Source organism: Dioscorea cayenensis, chromosome 6 (assembly GCF_009730915.1).
Source record: "Dioscorea cayenensis subsp. rotundata cultivar TDr96_F1 chromosome 6, TDr96_F1_v2_PseudoChromosome.rev07_lg8_w22 25.fasta, whole genome shotgun sequence".
Classification (NCBI taxonomy): domain Eukaryota; kingdom Viridiplantae; phylum Streptophyta; class Magnoliopsida; order Dioscoreales; family Dioscoreaceae; genus Dioscorea; species Dioscorea cayenensis.
Window position 1 is genome coordinate 5,592,166 of NC_052476.1, and position 7,114 is coordinate 5,599,279.

Here is a 7,114-nt window from a genome sequence, read left to right on the forward strand (position 1 = left end):
AAATGTGTGCACCCCCACAACCATTACAACTAGTGATCGCAACCACTCTTGGTGAAGTTTGAGAATCTAATTTCTTGGTTAATGCCTTTACTTAGGCTGCTAAAGCTGTAACTGTGTCAAATTCATGAATGTTGGTCACTTTCTTCTTCTCCTTAACAATCCATTGATAGCTATTCAGAGCCATTTCTTTAATCAGCTGTTGAGCAACTTCTGAAGTCTTGTTTCCTAATGTATCTCCTATAGTGATATCTAGAAGCTGTCTAGTGCTTGGATTTAACCTATTGTAGAATGTATGAACGATCATCCACTTGGGGAACCCATATTGAGGCCACTTCCGCAAAAGATCCTTGAACCGTTCCCATGTCTCAAACAAGGATTCTAGCTCTATCTAAACATATGAAGAGATTTCATTGCGAAGCTTTGCCGATTTTCCCGGAGGGAGGTACCTTGCAAGGAAAGCTTCTACCATTTCATCCCATGTTGTGATGGAAGCTCTTGGCAATGATTGGACCCACTGTTTGGCTTTTCCTTTCAATGAGAATGGGAAAACTCTCAAGAGAATTGCATCATCTGACACCCCATTAATTTTCCACATATTACACATTTCAAGGAAGTTCTCTATATGGTTGTTCGGATCTTCATTGGCTAATCCATTGAAATATGCAGACTGTTGAACCATTTTAATATATCCAGGCTTTAGTTCAAAATTCTTGACTATAAGAGTTGGCCGAATAATACTCGACTATGTCCTACGAGCTGTAGATTGGGCAAAATCGGAAAGTGTCCTTTACTACTCATTCTGTTCTGCTAGTTTTTCCAATTCCTCAACCTCTATTTCAGTTGGATAATTCTATTCTTGTGCAGGTTTCTTTCCCCTTCTACAAAGTTTGTGCTCAATGTCAAGACCTTTTTCAACTAATGTCGAAGGATTTCCTTGGGTTATAACCTGTAACTAAAATCAAGAAAAGAAAAGAATTAAAACGGCAAAAGAAAGGAATATGAAATAGAAAAACAATGAAAAAGAGAATGACTAAAATAACAAAGTTCTAGCATTCTTAATATCTCGTTCCCCGGTAATGGTACTAAAAACTTAACACACCCATTGCTTGTGTCCACAAGTACATGGGTCGCTCCAGTAATAAAGTGTACCCAACGGGCCGGGTAGTCGAGTCCATAGGGAACAAGATTATTAGTAATAGCTACTTCTAAGTTATATACTCAAATGATCAAGAGATGATGTAATAAACTAATACATGAGTAAATAAATATCACAAGCAAGTAAGGAAGAATAAAAATGAAGGAAAGTCTCAATCAATGAAAGTGAGGTATTCAGGCAATTCTCCCCCTAAGACTCAAACATTAAGTGCAAGATTCACAAAGTGTTCATAAACCGAGTTAGTTAAATCATGAAAATCTAAAAGTAATTGGTCCCTGCCTCCAAATCACTGATACTAGTCCTCTACGAGGTCCCGGTGGAAAAATCTCTCAACACCTCACACCACATATGACTGCATAATACTCTAGAGATTCCAAAGAATGTATCCAATTCCTAATAATAGACCTAACCCTACTTCTAGGTGAAAGGTCCTTAATCCCCTACCAGGTCTCGACGGAAAAGTCTCTTGATAACTCACACCACATATAGTTTCTTAGAGTTTAGGGAATATGGAGATAGAATATACCAATTGGAACGAAAAAAGGACACTCCACTATCTCATGACTCACCCTCTTAACCCTCTTCAATCTTGAGGTTCTAACCCTAATGGAGACCTCTCTCTCTCACCAATGTGAATGAATCAATGCAAACAAATCAATAAATAGATCAATAAAGCAAGCATTAATAAAACAAGATTAAGACTCAAGTAAACTCATATTAAAAGGAAACACAATGTAAATAAATAAAAAGAATAGAATCCTAGGGTTCATATGCCCAAATACCCTCTAGGTTTTACCTCTCCATGGAGAAAGATACAAAACAAGATTTAAATGAATAAAAATTTATAGAAAACATGGAAATAAACCACCCTATATTCGTGATGATGGCCTTGATGGGTAGTCTCAACGTCTTGATGGATTCCTCTCCAAAGCTAGGGTCATCAATGACTTCCTTGATGCTATGACAGAGGAAAAATCAATCAATGTTGGTGAAGAAACATCCCCAAAGTCACAAAGACCTCTCCTTCAAACCACAGCTGCCTTTGTCTCTTCAGAGCAATGAAAAAGTTAACCTAAAATTGGGTAAAATGGCATTTTATAATCAAAAATTTTAGCTCCACACGGGCACCTGCACGCCCATGTGACATGGAAAATTCTCCACACGGCCATGAGCAATGACTACTACAGTATATGCTACAGTGGCTTGTTGCAGTATAATCATGAACTTCTAAAATCTCCTTATTCTAAGGTCACACGCCCGTGTGGTAGATCAAGTTGATTATTGTCGACTAACACCATTGGGAAGGCTCTTGAAGTCTTCACACAAGCTGGGACATGAAGATATGATTGCCTTTGTACCCTTCCAATTCACGAATTAACTTGAACTCTTTCAGAAGTTGGCACACATCCATATGTTATGAGCACAGCTTGTGTCTTGATCCTTGTGTCGCACAAAATACTCCCAAAATGTACCCTCATGACCTATATTTGCTTCCTTTTTCTATCTACACGCCTTCATAACCCTATTTGTGCAAAAGAATACCAAATACAATTTATGAGCCATAAAACTTGATAAAAATAATGCTCAAAGCATGTAAAACATATGAAAAAATATGTTCACTCAAGCACTTATCAACTTTAGATCTTCAACTAAATTCAAACAATAAATAAGATGAATCACCAAACAATCAAGCTGCATATCAGCTCTAAGAGAAAACTCTATTGAAAGCAGGTCAAAAGAGGATATTACCTAATACATTGTTGTTTTTGTAGTAAATTCAAACAGTTAATTAACAACTAATCACCAGTAAACTCATTCTGTTGAGTTAGAAAGATGTTGCACTCTAGTGACATGCCATCCACCCTCCCCTCCACCCCAAGTTGGAGATGTTGAAATCCCCAACTTGGAGAGGATGTGATGGTGTTTGGATCCTGACAAAACTTTAGCGAATATATCAGTGAAATGAAGCTGAGTAGGAAAAAATTGGAAAAGAATTTAACTCGCTTGCAATTGTTCATGAACATTGTGACAATCTAATTTGATATGTTTGGTCTGTTAGTGAAAGACACGATTTTTGGCTATATAAATGCTAGCTTGACTACCACTCTTCAAAGGTATAGGAGTTACTGAAGGAACAGTCAATTCAATCAGCAACCTATTTAGCCAAGCTAATTCTTAGCAAATCTTCCCACAAACATGTATTTGGCTTCAGCAGAGGATAAAGCCACTGTGTGTTGTTTTTTGGACTTCCAGGAAAGAGGAGAATTTCCTAACATGATAAAAAAAATCCACTTATAAAGCGTTTGATTGCAGGACATGTTGCCCAATCAGCATCACAGAATGCTTTAAGCTTGAAGCTTATATCTAAACCCATTAGAAGACCTTTATTAGGATTAGATTTCAGATATCTTAGTACATGGACTTCATCTTCCATGTGTTCATTAGTAGGAGAAGACATGAATTGACCAGCAATAAAGTGCACGATCTGACAATGGCTTTCCTAAATTTGGCATGAGTTTCTGACCAGCAATAAGAAGACATGTCATAAGAGTAAGTAATTGACAATTAAATTCTTCTATGCCGAGGAACTTTCTTTGATCACTTCTATGCCAAGGAAGTAATGTAATTACCCCAAATCTTTGATCTTGAATTTTAATCAAAGTATTCTTTTAATGAAGTCATTTCAAATTCATCATTCCCAGTTAGTAATATATCATCACCATAAACAACAACAACAAAGGTCACTGATTCATTGATCTTTTTGTAGAATAATAAATAGTCATTTTTGGTATTCAAATAACCTTTTTTGGAGATAATGTATAATTAAGTAATGGAGGAGATGCCATTTGAGTAGAGTGCCAAATCTTTCTGCTTCTTCTCCTCTTAAATCAACAAAGATTAAGCTTCTCTGTCTGAAGGAAGAGGCTTCATCATCGAGATGCTTCCTCTCACAATTGTGTAATTCTCATTCAAGCCCATAAGTAATTGCAATAACTTATGATTTTCTTTAGATTTCTAAATTTCTTGATTAGCTCCACAAGAACATTTTGGTAAGTTTCTCAAAGCTTAATAAGCTCCTAAGAAGATAAGACACTCATACATACCTTTATACATACATACTCTCATATACTGGGGATGGGTTGGGGCTCTCTTACAATACGAGGTTATGAGAGTTATCAAAGTGAAGCAAAGGAAGCAAGGAAAGAAGGTTAAGGATTTATGGAGAGGATGAGAGAACAAGAACAGAAGAGCTATTTAGTTATCTCTTTCATTCATGCTTCTAATGGTTACAAGTAGAGGAGGTGCAGGGGTCGAGATTTGGCCCAGCCCTTCCAAACCTGCCGGGTGAACTGACCCTGCAGGCCGGGCCATCAACCCGTAACATGAAGGATGTGTGTTTTAAAAGTTATTATTTTGATATAGACTTATGTATTGTTCATGATTTTGAATATTATTATTCCTGTTCCTTGAGGTTAACATGTTATATTTTGGAAGAGTTCAAGAAGATGCACTTGGTCTTGAACCATAGAACTCCTAAAATGAGAAACATGTGATCACTAAATAAGTTTGCAATCGTGGTAATTAAGGAGGAACGTTAATTACTGTGTAAGATTGTCATGTCATCAAAAGTACATTGTAGTTCTATAAATGTTGATAAGGTATTATCATTTGATGGCATGAATATATAAAATGTGTGTTTTATATACTGAACATGACCTATATAGTTGAAACATTATATGGATTGTGTTTTGTGTCATTGATGTTTCATTGTGTCTTTGGAATCTTAGATTTGAGACGTACAGATTTTCACATGAGAAGTATATAATGTGATTACTATTTGAATACTATCCTGGGATAGGAATGAAATAGTAGTTCATTGTATACAACTTGTGTGGGAGAAATCTATATGTTAATCCTATCATTGTCCCTCGATTTCGAGTGATGATATTGTTGGGCCCCTTGGTAAAGTGGAATTATGTTGCATGCAATATAACTGATGTAGTTATAATAATAATTCACTTGAGAGACCAAGAAAATGAATATAATGCAAAAATGACACGATCCTATTTTGCATATTATTCATAATATCATGAGACAAGGATAGACACAAAATTAGTGGATCAAGCAAATAAATACTATATCACTTGGATAACTATAATGTAATGATAGAACCTCTTATAGTCAATAATATAAAGTTTTATATTATTACCAAGGTGACATAGATCCTCTATACGGTCACACCAACTGAAGAAAAACAACAATTATTTTATATTTCATGCGAATGCACAAGATAATGTGCAATAGATGAAATACTAAAATAAAATGTCATAATATGACGAGCTTAGACAATAAATAATTAAATTTATGGGATTATGCAAATATTATTTGGTATAATGCTTGAGAGCATTATAAGAATATTAGAGGCATTGCATAAACAAATAGTATGGTTGATATTATTTGTTCATAAGTTTATTTATTGAGCCACTAAGAGGAGAGATTAATGAGAACTTGAAATGGCTAAATAAAGCTAGTGGCATTTGTGTAATTTGCACAAATATTTGCCCTAACCCTTGCTATATAAAAGGGGTCATAATGAAAAGGTTAAGGAGGTGTGTGATGAGTGTGAGCAAGAAAAATCCTCAGCCGACCTCCTCACTTTGGTTCTCCTTGGTTCTCATTATATCTCCTCATGCAAGGTGGTAAAGTCTAAGCTTTGAACTCCACATCCATCTAAGTGGTGTGGTAGTTTGTTGTTTAGGTTCAAGGTGAATCAAGAGGTGTTTTGTAAGAGGGTGTTTTCAAGAGGCAAATACATTTCTACTTATCAAGAGATTCTACAACCTTTTGGTAAGGAAAGATTTCTTTCACTAGATATAGATTTGTGGTTCTTCATGGCTTCTTTTGTTTTCACATTTAATGTTTGTTCTAATGCTCTTGCCTTGCTCCTTGCCATTGTCATATTGTGTTTTGGGCCAAGTGATGGAAATTTTTTTTATCACATAGCCATTCACATTAAATCCCAACATAACAGGCCCGTACTATAGCAGGCCTGGTTACGGGTTAAGATATTCTTAACCCGTAACCCGGCTGGTTAGCCAACCCTCCTGATTGATCCGGTCAACCCGGCGAGTTAGACTTTTTTTTATAATTTTCAAAAAAATGAATGCTTCACATGGGTTTTGAACCCTTGACCCATGCTATAATTCAAGAACTTTTTACCAAATGCACTAACATATTTTAGTGACAATAATGAATATATATATCTGTTGGATTTAACAACACCCACTTCATTAAGATCATGTTGTTGAATAATGACAAGATAATAAAAACTTATACTATATTTTATTTAATTAGTTACACAAAATATTTTTGTGTGTCTTACACCTGCAATATAATGTGAGTAGATATTTACTGTTAAGTGAAAACATGATGAACATATTATGTTCTCAATTATCACCACTAAACATTAAAATGCAAATTTATATAAATGATTATTAGTGTACTTAAATTCGATAACAAAAAATAAAGATAAAATGCCCTAAAACTAATGATTTCTTTTTCACTGACAACATGAGCATAAAAATAATAGTTTTTGAGCATTCGGGAGTGAAACTAAGTTTTAGATAAACATCAATAGTGACAAATAAGTAATTGAGTGATAATTTTGATATAAATTAAAAATAATTATATGAATTCTCATTTATACCACACTCAAGAAAATATATAAGCAATTTAAGTCACACCCAAGTAAATATATAAACAGTTTAATTCAATAAGAAAACTAATTAAGTGTAAGCCCCTTCATAATTTGTTTAAGTTATTTTGATTTGTTTCAATTTTTATTTATTAAAATTATTATTAATCTTACAATTTTAAAAATTAATTTAAAAAATATGGTTTGATGTTTCTTTTTATTTAATTGTTTTTAATAACAACCCAACAAAATGTTATAGTGTG

The 7,114-nt window shown here is 34.4% G+C and overlaps 1 non-coding gene across 1 annotated transcript; it reads left to right on the top strand.

The window, feature by feature from the left end:
• Positions 1 to 314: 314 nt before the first annotated feature.
• Positions 315 to 421, top strand: LOC120264138. Its single transcript, XR_005537312.1, has one exon. It is a non-coding gene; the product is annotated as a small nucleolar RNA R71 (small nucleolar RNA).
• The last annotated feature ends 6,693 nt before the right edge of the window (positions 422 to 7,114 follow it).